The sequence below is a fragment of the Felis catus genome, chromosome D3 (assembly GCF_018350175.1).
Source record: "Felis catus isolate Fca126 chromosome D3, F.catus_Fca126_mat1.0, whole genome shotgun sequence".
NCBI lineage: Eukaryota > Metazoa > Chordata > Mammalia > Carnivora > Felidae > Felis > Felis catus.
Window position 1 is genome coordinate 29,242,147 of NC_058379.1, and position 17,908 is coordinate 29,260,054.

The following is a 17,908-nucleotide window of genomic DNA, read 5'->3' on the forward strand; positions in this document are numbered from 1 at the left end:
AACAATTCCAACCACCTATCTCATGGGAACTGCCTAACTCAGCCTGGACACCCATTGTGTCCAAGCCTGGGCTCCAGGAGACCTGGGCATTCAGAACTGCTCTGGTCTGGGATACCTGGCTGGCTCAGGTGGAAGAGCATACAACTCTTGATCTTGGGGTCATGAGTTGAAGTCCCACGTTGGATGTAGAGATCACTTAAAAATCAAGAAAGAAAGAAAAAAAAACAAAACAAAAAAAGAACTGTCCTGGTCATTCAACCTCCAGTGGTGTGGTGCCCTCTGGAGACCAGGCTGGCAGCCTCACCTCCCTGGGGCCTGGCAGCAGGCACTGCGTCCCTCCTGGAGAAAGTGGAGCACACCCCATACCCATTTCCAGCCCCACAGATAGGGGCCAAACCCAGGGAGTGTTTCACACCTGGCATTCCTGACCCTCATGAGCAGTATGCCCCAGAAAAATGCTATCTGTTCTACTCAATGCCTGACCTCCTGCAGGCAGGAACAAACCCCGCCCCCCCCCCCCCACGCCACCCCTACTCCAGACACCACTGTGGGCACCTTGACTGAAGGCCTCCAGATTTCAGAAAACTTCTCCACCTTCCCTTCCAACCAGAAGGGTGGGCCCTAGAGAGAAAGATAAAGGACAGGGAAAGAGGGACCACCTGCTTTCTCTCCCTGGGCCGGCCTCTTTGCCCAGATCTCCTGGAAAATTTGTCATCCCACCTCCCTCTCTTGTGGCCCTCCTTCACTTCCTCAAGTGGTACTTCTCACAAGAGTCTTGGGGCTATGCTGGAGGATAGCCCATCCCAAAGCACCCAACAGGAGACCATCTTTTCTCTTTAACCACACCTGGCCAGAAGTAACAGAGATACAGGAATCTTCCAGCCCCTCATCGCCCACCCAGAGTTCCACTGACAGGTAGGAGGCACAAAAGAGTGCCACGCAGAGGGGCACAGCTGGGCAAGGTACAGCCAGCCACAAAGCAGCTTCCACACCTACAGGGGTTTAGCTCTTCTGTGTCAGAGAGGGCACCAAACATGCTGGCTACTGTCCCCAAGCCTGAATCTGAGGTCAGCACTGGCCTCAGTCACAGTTGACCGGCACTGGTCACCTGGTGCTCAAACAAGTGCCTCTTCCCTGAAGGCCTGGCCCCACCCATGCTGCAAGAGAGCAGCTTGAGGGCATGGTGGAGACAACCTGGAAGGTACAAGCAGTTCAGGATCCAGAAAAGCCAAGGCCCCACCCCCAACCCACCAACCAGTCCAGCAGACCAGAAGCCCAAGACTGCATTCTCCTGTCCCCATGGCCGGGAATCCTCCTCCACACCCCTCTTCTCTGTATTCCTCCATGAAGTCTCTTCCATCCCCTTCACCGGCAGCCTCTCTCCCCTTCCCCACCCATCCAGACAGCACCTTGACCTACCTCAGTCTGCCCCACAGGAGACGGCAGCCTGCCTGTGGGGAAGACTAAGGAGTAATCTCTACCTCCAGGGACAGATACGGTTCTGGGGGTTGAGGAACTTGTACAGAGTCACAAGAGCAAGCAGGTGGCAGAATAAGGGCTCAAAGCCTGATCTAGAGCCGCTGTTAGACTTTCCTTACCCCATGGACAGAGAGCATGCACTTCCCATTGCCAGGCAGGAGTGCCACGTACAGGAACACCACCTTCCATGCAGAGCCAGAAGGAAGGATTTTGGTCTGCACCTCCACCATCACCTTCCCCTGCCCACCACCACCCACCTCCCCATCACAGCAGGGCCTCACTTGGGCTGCATTCTCCTGACCTCATGTATAAGGTCAATCCAACTCCTTTACTACCTGAGGCCAGTGAGAAGCTTCTGGCTAGAAGCGACAAGGTGGGACCCCGGTCACACAGCCTGCTTTGGGTGCCCAGGCTGTGCATGCTGCTTTTCTGAAACACCCCTGCCTGGCCTCCATGACCTCTCTGGCCTGTTCCTCCAGGCATGGGCTGGTGGTGGGTGGGACTCAGTGCTCTGGGCAAGCCCAGCCGTGTAATCTAGCCCAGCCCTGGATGCCAGCCAGCAGCTCCTGGCTCTTCTCCCAGACCATCCTCCTGGAAAGCAACAGGCTCTGCGAATGCCAGGAGCCCAGCCCTCCCTCCAACGCGGCTTCTACGAAATAAACATTTGGGTTCCACTGAGTGCATTGGTAGCACAATGATCAGGGACCCAGTGCTGGCATCCTTCTCTGCCCCTCAGGCCAGCCCTGTTACCCACCCACCAGCTTACCCTGAACAGCAAGGCAAGTGGCATCCACCTCAGCTGGACTTTGAGTCTGTCCTGAAATTCCCTTAGGCCCTACTGAAGACCCCATGCTGCCTGTGATGGGCCAAGTCCTGCCTGGGCCCTGACCACCTTCGTCTCCGTGCACTCCAATCTAAGAGATGGGCCAGCTCCTGGCTAACAACACGGTGAGGAAAAGGCTAGAAAGTGCTAGTGTGAGGAGAGGCCTGGCAGGAAGCTCCACACTGCACAGGCCCCACAGCCTGCAAACCTTGCTTCTCCAAGACAGCCTTGGGTCTTCTCCCTCCTTCCTCCAGGCCTACAACCCTCCCATTGCTCCTGGCTTTAAAGCCAACCAGAAGCAAGGCCAGGATGGTCTTGGGGGCCTGCAACTGAATTTCTTCTGCTGGCTCTGACACAATTGGCTAGCTGGCACCAGGAAAGGCAAAGGACAGGGTCCCACTGGAGGGCCAGGTCTAGCAGTGTACCAAGCCAGGCCACGACCTTAAGTGCCACTGAGGAGAGGCAGGTGAGCACTGATCAAAGAAGAAGGGGAAGAGCAGTTTAAGATCATGATTATTCATACAAAAGCTACACTCACCTCCAGGCTCTCTCCCCCACTGCATTCCCTTCAGGAGGGGCCTGAACTGTTGGTGAAAGGCTCACTGGCAGCAACAGAGCAGGAGCCTGGAGGCATGGAGCGCCCATGGGGTAGGCTGGCCAACAGGACAGCAGAGCAGGGAGAGGACATCTGCCATCTCCATCAGGCAAGGAACAAGTGAAAATCCAAGAGCTACTTCAGTCAAGAGGCAGAGAGGCCCCAGTGCACTGGTTTCTGTGGCCCCAGCCCCATTTACCAGCAGCAGCACCACCCAGGGTCTCACAAGAAATGCTGCTGCTCAGACCTCACTGCATAACTTGCATTTGAACCTCACGGGACTCACATGCACATTTCAAGTCTGGGAAGCACTGAGGTGGGTTATAAGTTTTCTACTGCCAGGAAAGCCCAATGCTCTGTAAACGCTAAGTAAACGCTGTAAACGCTCAGCCATTGGGGGTCGAGAGAAAGAAGATAGCTCCCAAAGGGAAGACATGATTTCCCAGGTAAATAAGCCCAGAGAGTGACTAATAAAAATGGTGGGCTTGGAACACAAGACAGCAAGTTAGAGCCTAGTCACCAGGCATCTACGGAGGCAGGACACGGCCAAGGGTAGGGGCTACCGGGCCTGAGTGGTAGGCAGAGACCTCAAGGGAGGAGAGGAGCAGGACAGCACTGTGGTAAATAGGTGGAAATTCCACATGTGAGGAGCTAAAGAGCACCCAGAAAGCCTGGGCAGCCCTACTGTAAAAGACTATCACGGCGTCTCACCTGGCCCAGGGACACCCTTCAGATGAGGTTAACTGAGCCCCAGAGCAAGAGACACAGCTGAGTCACAGAGCAGGAGCTGCCGAGCCCATTGCTCACTCCACAATTTCAAAACCCAACCTGGTAGTCGTAAGAATAACAATTCTTATGCCCACCAAGGACTCTGAAAGAATTAAAGCCAAACAAAGCAAACCCAAACTCCTACCATCTTCTACTTCACATGTCAGACAAGAAAATATTTCATGATCAAAAAGGAGGAGGAACCACCTCTCAATGTAGAGAAGCCCTTCCCTAGAAAGGGTGGTTGACAACCCTTCACCCCCATGGTCATTGTGGGTTGGTCAGAACTCTTGAGGCAAGCTGGCATCGAGGCAGCGCTGCCCTGCCCCATGACATGGCAGGCCAGGATGACAAAGAAATCGCACCCTATAGGAGAATTAGAAAAAACAAAACCTGATACCAGACAGTAATGATGGGACTTTAATTGGCCGGACAAAGACTAAAGAATACTTCCTGAGGAAAAAGAGAAAGGTATTATTTTAGAAATAAGACCAAGGATGAAAACATGCAAGCCCTATTGTCCAGAAGTGCACTTCAAGGTATATACGAACAGAAACCTACCCACATGCTCACCAAAACCCGGGCAAGCGTGTGCACAGCAGCCCTGTTCACAGGAGCCCGACACCTACACGACAGGGGGTAGCCAAAGGTATAAGGACGGTTACCCAGCCATGCACAGGACTGAACATTTACACATACAGGTGTGCTTTTTATAGGTTAAAAATGTTGGTGATGTCACACGGTTTGATTTACGTGCACATACATGAGCCTCTTGAGCATTCTGTTGACCGAAGAAGCCAGACTCAAAAGAGACTATGTGGTGTGATTCCATTCACGTAAACTGGAAAGCAGGCAACACGGATCCAGGGATGAGAGGAGAGTGGGGAGGGGGAAGGGGTGACTCAAAGGACTCACGAGGGGCTTCTGGGGCTGTGTTTCTCATTCTGGATGCTGGTTACATAAGTATGTCCATCTGTGAAGAACCCTCGGAGCAGTCATTCACAACTACACATATTTCCTACGTACGATATACTTGAATACAATACAGTGCACAGAAACCTTCAGGATGGGAAGCAAGGCCCAGTCTTGGTCCTGATTAGCAAGTAAATCCAAGCCAGGAAATAACCTCCCTGAACCACTAATAACAACAATCACAAGACAAGAAAGAGAGAACTGACAGGACAGAGTGGCCACATCCAGGGCAGAATATCCGTCTTGGAAGAGAGAACTCTACAGACCAGCCAGGAAGCTACAGGAAATCTAGAAACCACCATAAAATCATTGTTGCCATTCAAAGTAACAACAATGTGATGACGTTTTTTAATCCTAGCATCTAGCTGATATTTCAACAGATAGGAAGAACTCCACTCAGGCAAGCCCAGGAGAGGAAAATTCAGAGCTGCAGGTGAGGTACAAACAGTATACCTTCCACCAAGGCCCAAGCGGGTCCCTGAGCAGCTAGCTGGATGCATCAAAGGGAGGAAGCCAGGAAGAAAGTAGTTGTAGCCCTCCAGTGTAGGGGGTCAAAGGGAGCCACTAAGCAGAAGGAAACAAATGACTCAAGGAGCTACAGCCAAAGATCAAAGATTAGGTTGTTTTAATCCAAAAAAAAAAAAAAAAAAAAAAAAAAATCAAGTAGAGATACCATAGGCACCTGCTAAAGTTTTTAAAAAGGCCTTTTTAACGGTAAAATTGGTGAACTTCTATAGAGAATCTCACACTCTTTGGTCCTGTGCCCAAGGCTTTTTAAAGCCTCCAGGTGTGGTACTTTACAGAAGAGGTCTCACCCATCCAGCAGTCATCTTGAAGGGTCTGACACAGGAGAGGCCAACAGCTCAGAAGGGAATCGGACAGAGAGATCAACTCAGACTTGAAAAAAAACACACAGTGTCATTCTACTTTTAAAATGGAGTCTCAGTGGTGCTGGAAGGATTGTTTAGCATTAAGAAACTGGGTTTACAGGAAGGAAGGGAGGGAGGGAGGGAGGGAGGGAGGGAGGGAGGGAGGGAGGAAGGAAGGAAGGAAGGAAGGAAGGAAGGAAGGAAGGAAGGAAGGAAGGAAAAGAGGTATTTATCTTCCTGGAGAAGTAGAGCCAGGGGGTGAGGTGAAAACAGGGCTACTTAGGAGGTAACAAAAACTCTGCCCTAAAAACACCCGGAACACCTACTGGCAGGGGGTAGGATGAAATGTAGGACAGTGCCACCTTGGAACACTCCAAGTAGGGACAGGAACACAGAAACCACAGCTACACACAACACTTCAGTGAATCTCAAAATAGAGATTAGTGCCTGGCTCTGAGTACACAAAGAGCAAATCCAGTGAACCACTGTTCAAGGATCCAGACAAGCCCAAGGAAGCTACAAAGAAAAGCTAGGGAACAGTTAACCCACAATCTAAAAGAGTGGTGATTTCTGGGAGGAGGCAGGGATAAGCTGGGGAGCAACACAGGTGGGTGTCCAGGGGCTATTTCTTACATGGGTGGGGGAAGCAAGGGTGTGTGTTGCTCACTAGTTATACCTATATGTGTACATGTGTAATTTACACCCTCCCATTAACACTTTTGTAAATAACCTGGAGCATAATCTTCAAGTCAATTGAGGAAGCTGGCATGCTCTGTGCAGAAGTCCCAAAAGAAAGGGGAGCAGGACAAAACCTTCTAGAATTCTTTTCTTTCTTTTCCTTCCTTCCTTCCTTCCTTCCTTCCTTCCTTCCTTCCTTCCTTCCTTCCTTCCTCCCTCCCTCCCTCCCTCCCTCCCCCCCCCACCCCCTCTCTTTCTTTCTCTTTCTTTCTGGAACTCAAAACCCTGAGGATCAAGACCTGAGCTGAGATCAAGAGTCGGACCCTCAATCAACGGAGCCACCCAGACACCCCTGGACAAGTCCTTCTAGATTCAAGGAGGAGCCAGAGACTACAGCTGTGTGATACTCGCTGAGCACTGCTCACATCACTTGACCCAGGACCCCACACTGCAGAGCCACATGGCTGGGCAAATATGGCAACAATGTGCCAATAAGGGCTTCAGAGAGCTCCATCCCACTGGAGATGCCCAGAAAGTACCACTCGGTCCTAAATAGAAAGCAACAGAAAGCAGGGCCTCCATACCTGGGAGGCCAAGTGTGTCTTACCCAACAGGATGGAAATCCCAGGAACCCTCCCAAGGAATGGAGGGGAAGAGGGCAGTTAACGCCACTCTAATCGAAAATATCAAAGTCTAGCATACATCTCCCCTCTGCAGACTCTGCCCCCTCCAATTCGGAGTCCAATCAACCCTGAGTTATCTTTCTCAAACACCGATCTCATCCAGTCACTCCCCTGCTTAAAGCTTTCAATGCATTCCCGATGCCTGGATAAAGTCCACACTCCAGCCCGGCCTGCAGGGTGCTTCCCAGAGAGGACCTGGCCCACCTCTCAGCTTGGTTGGTCCACAGACATGCCTGAGCGCCCCTCTGCGAAGCCAGCCCTGCATTTCTCCCGGGACCTATGTCAGCACTAGCCTCCCAGCTGCTTCCCTCTGTGCACCCGCCCTGTGCTCATGCCCTCCCCCCAGACTCCTTACCCACCCCAAGCAGGCTCCCAAAGGTGAGGGACCCTGTGTCCCACTAGCCCAGCAGCCACAGCTACACTGTGCATGAAGCAGACCCTCATAAAGATGTATTAGGTGAGCAAATGCTGGTCAGAAAGGTTTAGTGCTAAAAGAGTGAAACAATACGTGAGAGAAGACAAGGAGGCGGTGAGAAGGGGGCAACAAGAAAGGAGAGAAGGCTGCTCAGCGCCCTCCCATGTCAGCAGTTCCAAAACTATTGTTTACATTCTTCAAAATTAGGACTCCCAAAGAACCAAAGAACTTTCATGTGGTTTACATGTTACTGTAGTTGGTGCTACTGTTCTACATTTACTGTATTTAAAAAAAACTGGTAATTTGGGGCGCCTGGGTGGCACAGTCGGTTAAGCGTCCGACTTCAGCCAGGTCACGATCTCGCGGTCCGGGAGTTCGAGCCCCACGTCAGGCTCTGGGCTGATGGCTCAGAGCCTGGAGCCTGTTTCCGATTCTGTGTCTCCCTCTCTCTCTGCCCCTCCCCCGTTCATGCTCTGTCTCTCTCTGTCCCAAAAATAAAAAAAAAAAAAAAAAAAAAAAAAAACGTTGAAAAAAAAAACTGGTAATTAAAACAAATACTTGACTCAGAATATCAATAAAAAACACGTTAACATAAATGCCAAGACGTTAACATAAATACATTAAAAATGCTTTTTTATGAAAAAAAAAAAAAGATTCCAAAATTTAAAAAAAATTAATTAGTGAAAAGAGTAGTACTGTTTTATATTTGGCATTTGTTTTACGTTTTAAATCTCTTTAACATCTGGCTTAGAAGTAGCTAGATTCTCATATCTGTTTCTACACTTAGTCCATTAGGATAATTGGTTTTGATTAAAGTCTATCAAGAAATGTGACTTCACACAGATAGAAGAGAGGAGTATTTTAATAATCCTTTCAGCTAACTGTGGCTATTCTTCACTGACATCACACTAAAACCCGACAAGCAGAGGTTTCTTAAAAGCTGCAATGGAGACTCTGAAATCGTATCTGTGACTATCTCAAATTCGGTTACGCAAAAATCCATTGGTTTACACAGCACTCATATTCACGCAGGATTTTGCAACATCAAGCACTGGTCATTTGGTTCACTGAGTGAATCAGATCTTCCAAATGTCACATTTCATTATACAACACCAAAAAAATCCATGTGTTAATATCACAGCTGATCTTATCAGTGAAGTCTAAGTCAGGCTCACCGTATGAATAGTTTTCCAAAACTCTCATTTTCCCTTAAGGGTTCTAGCTCTGGCAACAAATATCATCAGTTGTTTTCCTCAAAGTGGCAAAGCTCACTTTGTTCATTTGAGAAAATATCTGCACAAATTCTCCAAGTCTGAGTAACCACACCTTGTCTGTTGGTTCTTCTTTCAAGTAAAAACAATATTCCATGAGGAGAAAGCAGCTAGTTCAGGGCTCAGCCCAAGCAAATGCAAAGTATGTTTCTGGAGACAACAGTTGTACTCCACAGTAGTCACACATACTCCCCATTTTATCACACGGAATACTAAAAAGACGTGTGTGTACCCCAGGGTCTAGATTTACTACTCAGTCATCTGTACTGCCTCCCCCAGTCACTTGTAAGACTGAATGTCTCAGTCTGGAGCACCAACAGTGGAGAACACAACTCTGGGCAACACATACACCCACCACAGCTTTGCACAAGACAAAGGCCAGTAACTTCTAAGAATTATGAAAAGGGTCTTGGGAAATCCAAGGGGTCTGCAAACCACTCTGAGAACAGTTGACATGCATTAGCTCAAATATTTCTAACAACCCATTTTACAGGCAAGGAAAATGAGTCACAAGAGAGGCACTCTTCTCAAAACCACACTTGTTCACCAAATACTCTAAAAGGCAGGGCTGACAGAAACTCCAAACAGATCTCCAGAGGCCTGCTTACTCAGAGCTGGCAATGCTTTGGGAGCAAGCTGGGCCTTTGCATGTCGTGGGCCCTCCAGAGGCAGTAGTCACAGGTGGTCAGAGAGGGAGGAGGGGGAGGGGTGCTACAGGAAGCAGGATGTGCAAGCTCCGCTGCCTGCTGGGGGCATGAAGTCAAAGTCCCCTCCTGCCCAAAGCAGCTAAGCCAGCCCTGCTGCCCTTATCAGCGTCAACACATGCATGGAATGTGGGACTTTGGAAACAGTCCTCTCCCCTTTGCCTGCACCCCTCTGGCGCTCAGGTTCATCTACCACAGCCAAAGGACAACCCCAGCCCAGCGTTCAACCCACCTGCACCTGGAGCCTCGTGGCAGGTGAGAAAGGCACCTGCTGGAGGTGGCCCAGGGAACCTGAAGAGGCTATGGCTTGGCCTCTCCCCTCATCACCAAGATCACCCATCTACCAAGAAAGAGCCTCACATTGCTGAGAGAGAGGTCACCCTGCCCAATGTCACACAACACAGCACCGCTGGCCCAAGCACCTCTCATTCACTGACACAGTGAGAATACCAAGAGAAGGAAAGGAGCCCAGCTCTGAGTTCCCAGGAACCCCCAAAGCCTCCCTCTCAAGGCTCTTCTGGAAGTGGTTAGCAAAGGCCAAAGTTTCCATAGGACAGAAGAGTCCCATGTGCCAGAAGGGAAGGAGTTGAGACTGGTAGAATAAGGATGACCCAGAGAGTCCCCTCTGTCCCCCAGCTCCTGGAGGGAGGTGGGGAATGGACCCGCTCACCAAGCTTGTAGTGGTCCCTCCACAGTTATCAAGGGACTACCAGTCACCTCCAGGCTTTGTCCAAGACAGTCATCCTGCCACCCCACTCCAAACGAAAACCTTGACTGTCTCCAGGCCCAGGCACTGCTCAGAGGAAGCCCACAAATCTACGTGTTCAAGGCTGCCACACATGTGTGATTGTGTTTACCTTACCCTTAGAAATTCTCTACCCACCTCCTAGCTATGTGACTTGAAAATAATTGCCTAACCTCTCTAAGTCACTTATACAGTGAAGATTGATAAAATGATTGGCACTGCACAGGTTATGTTCCAAGGATTAAACTCCGAACGCCTCCCACAAGGGCTAGCATGGGGTAAGAGCCTAAAAGTGAGCGCCCAACCATCTTCTGCCACACTTTCCTAGCATTCTGTCAGGAATTCTCCCAGTTTTCAGGCAAAGCTAAAGTAGCACCTGTCAGACAGAAACCATCAGCCACCTTCTACTAGAGAGAAGGGCAGGGAAGTCCTGCGGCATGGTAGGAGGAAGAGGCAAAAAGAGCTGAGGCAGGAACCCAGACCCCAGGACCACTCACTCTCAAGACACAACCAGAGTCCACCTACCATGATGTGTACAGGTGGGAAAGAACAGAGAGGGAGGACATGTTGCCTGTGCTCCCAACACCACCTGCTTCTTCCTCAACTACCAGCCACGACTTCTTGATCCCCTCTCCTTCACAGCCACAGCCCAGGCTGGTCTTCCTTCCCTAAAAAACAGCACTTCCTACCCAAGACAACAACCAGAACCACACCAGACTCAAGACACTTGCTCACCTCATTCTGTAAGCTGCCCAGAGCAGGCAGGGTTGTCTTATGTTCCATCTGCCCACAGATATGCACTAAGCACCAGGACGGTTCATTGTTCTATTCCAGCAAAGGGAGCTGGGCCAGGCCAGCCAGGTCTTACCTGAAGCTCTGCCTCTCACAGCCACCCCCCACACTGTTTCCTGGCCCCTTATACACCTTACCCAGATAACAACCCAGAAAAGCAACCTCAGGGATCAATCTCTCTCCCCCAGGGACCTTGAGGTCAGAGAGAAAAACAGGGGCTCAGGTTCCAGGGATCCCCAGCTATGGCCACAGTGGACTCATGAGGGAACCACAAGGATTCCCAAATGTCACTATGTCAGGCCCTGCCAGGGCACACAGAGGCCAACCAGGGCCCAAGAACGCCACCACAAAACCAGAGCAGGTAAACTCTGAAAGCCAAGCAGGACCAAGAGTTCTGGAGTCAAGGGCAACAAGCAGCTCCCCAGGGACCTCTGAAGAGCTGTCCCCTCAGTGCACACCAGCCTGTGGTCCCTCCCACTGTCACCAAGTAAGAAAAACCATGAAAAGAGCGAGCCCCAGCGGTATCTGGGTGGCTCAGTTGGTTAAGCATCTGACTTCCACTCAGGTCTCACAGTTTGTGAGCTCAAACCCCATGTCCGGCTCTGTGCTGACAGCTCAGAGCCTGGGCCCTGCTTCAAATTCTGTGTGTGTGTGTCTCTCTCTCTCTGCCCCTCCCCTGCTCGCGCTCTGTCTCTCAAAAATTAAAAAAAAAAAAGAAAAAAAAAAAAGAGTGAGCCCCTTCTGTGTCTGGTGCTTCTCCAAGACCCTAGTAACTAACAGAATCAACCTAACTAGTTTTGCAAATAAATTCAATCCCACTGGGCCATTAGAGTAAAGCAGTTCATGACCACCCCAGGTCATAATGCACTGGTCGATTTGGACTCACCACTTGCTTGATTCTATTACCAACAAAGATTCTTTAAAGCAGTGGTTCTCGATCTTGGCTGCACACTGAATTCATTCATTTCCAAGTCTTAGGAAACATGGACGTTAGAAATAGTCTAGGCTGGGCTGGCCTCTACCAGCTCCCAGATGATCCTGAGGTCCAGAGCTGAGAACCAGGGCACCAGCAGGCAGGCCTCTTCCAGGAAGCAAGGGTAGCAGCACACACTCATCACAAGGAAAGTTCCATGATGTCCATAGAGGGTCAGGCCACTGAGGCTTCGGGTCCCACTTTCCTAGCCATCAACCCTACTGTCGCTTCTCATTCATTTCAGGTACGAGAATTCACCAAGATCTGATAAACTTCCAAAGCAGCACAGGTGAGGGAACTGCAAAGGCCATGGAGCAGTTTTTCTCCTTGAAGGACCTATAACCAGGCTGATGAAGAGGCCAAGGGAGCTCAGACTCCAGTGTGTGATGGGAGCAGCACCTCTACTCCGTGGGGGTGGGGGAGTTACTGTTCTCAAAGCACTGGAGTGGCCCCTCCCCACACTCACCTGAGAGAACCAACCCACCCACCCACAGGTGTTGCTGGGAAAGAAGCCTGAGGCCGCAGCAGCAGCAGCAGCCTGGAACGCATGGGACAAGTCTGCACAGCGGCCACACCCGTGCCAGAGCCAACAGCCCTTCCATCTCCACAAGAGGCCAACTCCCCACCTGGAAGCGCCCCCCCAGCCAAGCCCAAACACCACCTTTCCTTAGTGGCCCTTAGAATTGCCATGGAATGGATGGAGAGAGCTGGAAGTACAGCACTGGAAGACTGGGCCACCTGCCTTTCCATACCGCACTCTCCCTCCTCATTCATACCCCATGTGCTCACAGGGGTGGCTTACCCTCAAACAGGAAACAGACACCTACTATGCACTATGTATCTCAGAGGCAGCAACAGATGGCTGCCCTGTCCCCTCTCACCCACAGAAAGACCTGCTCTAACTTTAAGGCCACACTCGCCCTCCTCTGCCACCCACATGGGACACTACCATGAAAAACATGAAAACCAAGCAGTCTGAAGGAGGGGCTCTGAACCCCTTCCCAAATGTCCCAGGCAGGCTCTTAGAGTCACTCACTGCACTCAGTCCAGCCACACCCTCCCTCAGCAGAGGCACCCCAGCCGGGGCCCTTCCCTCCTAGACTGTGGTGGGCCTGGAGTCACCTCCCGGCTTTCCCTTCCTTATCAAGCTCACTAGGGGCCCACACACAACCCCAACCCCCACGGCTTCTCTGGCTTTGCCACTCCTGACTGCAGCTCTGAGACCTCCCCCAGCCCAGGTCCCTATCCCTCAGGGCAAGGCCCCTCCCAGCAGGAAGCACAGGCTGGCCGTGCCAGGCAGAGTCAAACTGGCCTGGCTTGTTTGGAAGCCCCTAAACCGGAGCCAGGATCCTCTTGGGGAGGGGGCTGTCTGCTGGCCTCTCCCGGCTTGGAGCTCAGACCTCTCCAGACTCCACACTACATGGGCCACAAAGCCCTGGAGTTAAAGGCATTTACCCTCCAGCCCTAGCCTGACCAGTTGCTTGCTTGCAGCCCCAGCAAATTATGTAACCTCCCAGTTGAGTCTCATTTACCAGTCCGTGTAAGAGGAGACTAAGTGGTGGTGTGCTGACCTGGAAGGATTTGGAGAAAACTTAAGTGTGCCCCTATCTCCCGTCCCGAGGTTGACCACTTGTTGGCAAGGCTGTGAGTGCCAGAGGGCAGAGACCAGCATGATCCAGTCTAGCCACAGGAGTTGGGTGCTGCACCCTTGTGTCGTTCTCAGAAAATCTTGTCAAATAAATAAAAAGCTTGTGAAAGAGCCTCCCAGGTGCCTTGCCCGCAGTGGGTGCTCCGGTGCTAGCTTCTCTAACACACAGCATCTGCAGGTTCACGTTCTTGCCTTGTTGCTCTCCAGTCTCCCCTGCCACACTCCACACTGCCACGGTCTTCCTGTGAACTCCCCATTAAAACTCTTCTACGACCAACTTCAACTCAGCATGGCATTCATGGATCTCCTCCACCCCAGAGCTGGGCCCTTCCTCCGTGCCTGGAAGCTACAGCCACCATCCCCGTGGTGCCCTCTACACTCCATACAGCACAGTGCCAGACCTTATCGCCCCATCTTAACAATCATTTGTTTGTCAGTCTTCCCCAGGCTGAGTGAGCTCTGGAGGGCAGCGATATGTATATGTAAACTCAAGTTCTGCTCCCATTTTAGACAGAGGGACACCAAAGCTCAGAGAGTCAATCACTGTCCAAGGTCACACGGAGAGTAAACGGCAGAGCCTGCATCATGCTCCAGACTTTCTAACTAAGCCCAGTTCCCTCTCACTGCGCTCTGAGTCCCTCCTCAGCCAGGCTCCAAGAGCCAGGAGGACAAGAACCTGATTTGTTGTTTCTTCTCAATGGTGAAAGCTGCTCCCAGGTGGCAGATACAAGAGCCCCCACTCTCTTAGTGATCAGGTCCTGGGGCAGTGGCTCTCAGCCCCAGTGGGCAAAGCGAGCAACCTTTCGGGTGGGGCTGACAGCTTGAGGCCAACAGGCCAGCAAAAGGGCAACACCACAGGTCCCCTGGGTAAACTGAACTTTATTCCTTCCTCACTCCTCCGACTCTCCAGAACTGCCCAGCCAGCCCTTCTCTGGGGGGCTAGCTGCTGATTAAAAGGCACTGCCCCCACCCCCAGATCTGACCCTGACAGATAATAAGGACACCGGGAAGGCAGCAGGCCTGTCAGCTCAATAATGCAAAACCCTGTTGCTCCAAGTCCACGACAGCTGACTTCAAGTGGATCGGAGGCTGTGCTTATTAACAAAATGAGAAATCTGATCTATGGAAAGAAAACACTACGTGAGGATTAATCCAGGACTGCAGCTTGTGGAGAAGGCTGGGCTGCCGGCCAAGACCAGGGAATGAAGACAGGATCGTGCCTACCTGTCCCCAGAGCAGGTACTGCGCAGCAGGACAGGACTTATCGCCTCTGCCCCACCTGCGCCTCTTCTTCTCCTTCCAGCAATTGAAGCAATCATTTCAGTTTTGCTTTAATTACAGACCTGGCTCCCTCGGGCTGCTTCTTCCTCTAAGCAGAGCCAGCAACCAGAGGGAGATTTTTCTTTTCAGGAATTGCTTGTAAAAGCTGAGTGACTAATCTACAAGTCCTAACAACTGGCAGGAAAACACTGCAGGGAAAATTCTGGGCACACACCAGCACTGAGTCAAACGGCCAGAGAAGCTGGGCAAGAGGCACTCAGCAACTCCCCAAAACTGGTCTGCAGAAAGCCAGAAGCCAAAGGAAGGCAGACCAACCTGGGAGTTCCGACCCTTGAAGCAGGCAGTCAGGTGGGGAGCCCCTCCCAGCCTTCTGAGTCTACTGCCTGCCCATGGGACCCAGAGATTTTCATAACCCCAACTGTACAGGACCAAAGGTTCCCTGGAATGCAGGGTGACCTACTCCTGGGCCAAAAGACTCAGTTCAACCCCCAAGTATCAGCTTCCCATCCCCCCCCCCCCACTCTTGGTGCTAAGAGCCCGCTAAACCAGCAATCTCACCACACAGCTTTGTCTCTAGAGGCCAGCCTGAGGCCGGCCCATCTGCTTTTTTTCAGACCACTCCAGCAACCCTGTTCTAAGTGTACAGTCTCTCCTTGAGCCAGGGCTACAGACCAGCCACATGGCCTGTGCTACTGAAAATGTCTGCAGAAAGGGCCAAGGAGTCCAGGGTTGGCAGATGGGAATGGAGGCGAAGAAGTAAAGCCAGGAGCCAGGAAGCAATAAATGCTACAGCTCCAGAAAGGTCCTGGGTTTGAGTGACCTAGCTCCATCCCTCCAGCCAAAGTCCCTCGAGAACAGACCCAAGTTCAGCCTAGAAGCTCTGGAGGCACCTCCACTACCTGCCAGCTCTCCTTCCCCCCCACCCAGCCCCCCAGGACAAGAGGCACAGCAATCCCCACATCAGTCAACAATCCACCGCCACAGGATTCCTATGGGCAAAGCTCTGCCCCTCCCCCCCACCACATATGTCAGAGGGGTGGCCTCCCCGGGTTACACCCCTCCTTGCTGTTGGGGCGTTGGGTGGGGGGCGCGGGAACCTAGCTTTCCAGATGTGCTTGGCAACTCCTACTAGAAAAAGACACTGGGGGTGGAGGGGATAGAAGGCATGGATAAATAACTTCAAAAACGTTCCAACCCATCTGGATCAGCACTGGGCTCCCTTCTCCAGGCAGTCCCACGCTGTTCTGGGTGGGGCCGCTGGGCGCATTATCTGACCTCCTTCCCTGCTCTCCAGAAGTCACTGCCCCCCAGGGAGAGGCATCCCTGCCTCCCCCCCTACCCCTACCCCCAACCAACTAGATCTACGTGAATATGAACCATCTTAGTAGATAAACAGAGTGACAAGCTGGGGCCCTTCAGCCCCCTTCCTCTGCCAGCCGGTCCCCTCCCCCTGCCAGCCGACCCCCTCCCCCAAGCCCATCTCTCTTCCTGCCAAGTGGCTGCCTACAGGAGAGGTCTGGGGGCAGGGCAGCGAGCCCACCAGCCGCAGGGCCTGGTCCTCTGGGAGCGGCTCCTCCAAGGCCAACCCTGCCCCTGCCCAGGCCGGTCTTCCCGCAGGGAGGGGGCAAGAAAAGGGGACCGCAGGCAGAGGAGCGCCGCAGTTCTGGAAATAGCAAAATCCCCTTATGAGGGGCGGCCGCAGGCGCTGGGCCGTTTGCATAATGGAAGCCCGCCCGCCTGTCAGGCAGCGCAGCTCTCCCGACGCTGTTCGGATTAGATTGCTAATGAAAAGGCACAAAGAGCCGGCGCCCGCTCGCCGGCCGACCCCCGCTCCGCAGACCCGCGCCCGGCCTGGCGCGGCCCCGGGGCTTTGTGCCCGGGGTCCCCCGCCGCTCGCGCCCTGCCGGGCACCGGGACCACAAAGCCCCGGCGGGCTGGGTCCAGCCAGCGGTCCCGCGTGCGCCCCCGCCCAGACCCGGCGGGCGCGCGCCCGCCCACGCCCCTCTCCCCGGGGGCGCGCCCGCCCGCGCCCCCCGTTGCCCCTGACCGCCTCTCACCTCGTGTGCGTCGGCGGCGGCGCTCCGCCCGCCGGCCGGCCGGCCCTGCCCGCGGCCCCTTGTCCTCGGCGCCCGGCTTGCGCCGCCTGCGCCCGCCCCGTCCGCCCGCCGCCGGCCCGGCTCGGCTCCCCGCCCAGCGCGCCCCGAGCGCCGCTCACAGCCGCCCGCCCGGCGCCATCTTGGAAGCTTGTGACGTCGGCGCCGCCCGCTCACCCCTGACCCACATCTGAATGGGCGAGCGGCGGGGCGGGGCCGGGGGCGGTTTGAGGCGGGGTCTCGTTGTGGGCGGGGCAAGAGGGGCGGGGCGGAGCCGGCGAGAGGTCCGAACACTGGGCAGGGCGGGGCGGTGGGCCTGCTGGACGGCGCCGTGGGGGGAGGGGCGCGCAGGAGTCACCCGGGACCCAGACGGTGGGCGCCCCGCCTGACCCAGACCCCAGGTGCAGGGGTAGGACCGCGACCTCACCCCGAAACAACCGGACCGCCCAACCCCCTGGGATGGGGACTCTGGACCCCCACATGCCCACGCCCAGCCCACACACGCAGAGTTGACCCCCTTTGAGCCTGACCCTGACCCCTTTGAAGCCCCCCCCAACCCCTAGCAACCTGCGCCCCACCTCCAGGACACTTTCGCACCCTGGCTCCGTGCCCCCCGCAGGGACCTCGCCGTCAAAGGCGCAGCCCCCGGGGACTGCAGGTGGCGTGATCTGGGCTCCCAAGGAGGCCCAAGTTATTTGTGTCCTGTAGGGAAAGGGACTCCACCCCCACCCCTGACCCCCGCGACCCCTCGGGTCCCCGCTCTCGCAGCCCCCCGGGCTGGCCCTACCTGCTCAGAGGACGCGGAGGTCTCGAGCATTCGGTGTTCAGCCAGCCCCTTCCGGTGACCACAAACCCTCACTGGCCCCTGGGGTCAAGCGACGCGCCTAAGCTGGCCCGCCTGGACCCAAGCTCGTGGCCCGATGGCCTGCTGAGGGACTGGAGCTGGCCCCGAGCGTGGCCGCTTCTCTAGGGAGTTACTTAATGGACCTCTCTCTACTTTGAACACCAAACAAAAGAACACACCACTGTCAACGTCTGAGAGAGGAACCCAGACTTGCCATGCAGAGAAGTTGTGCCCTAGCACTAGCCAAGACCCCCTCTTGAAGGCTGGTTATGCGA

The 17,908-nt window shown here is 53.7% G+C and overlaps 1 protein-coding gene across 1 annotated transcript in view; it reads right to left on the minus strand.

The window, feature by feature from the left end:
- HIC2 (HIC ZBTB transcriptional repressor 2) overlaps nucleotides 1-16,865 on the minus strand; it is a 29,057-nt gene extending 12,192 nt beyond the window's left edge. Inside the window, exon 1 of the mRNA XM_023241706.2 lies at nucleotides 16,754-16,865. The gene's annotated coding sequence lies outside the window, so the exon portion shown is untranslated. The remainder of the gene's footprint in view (nucleotides 1-16,753) is intronic.
- Nucleotides 16,866-17,908: the final 1,043 nt, after the last annotated feature.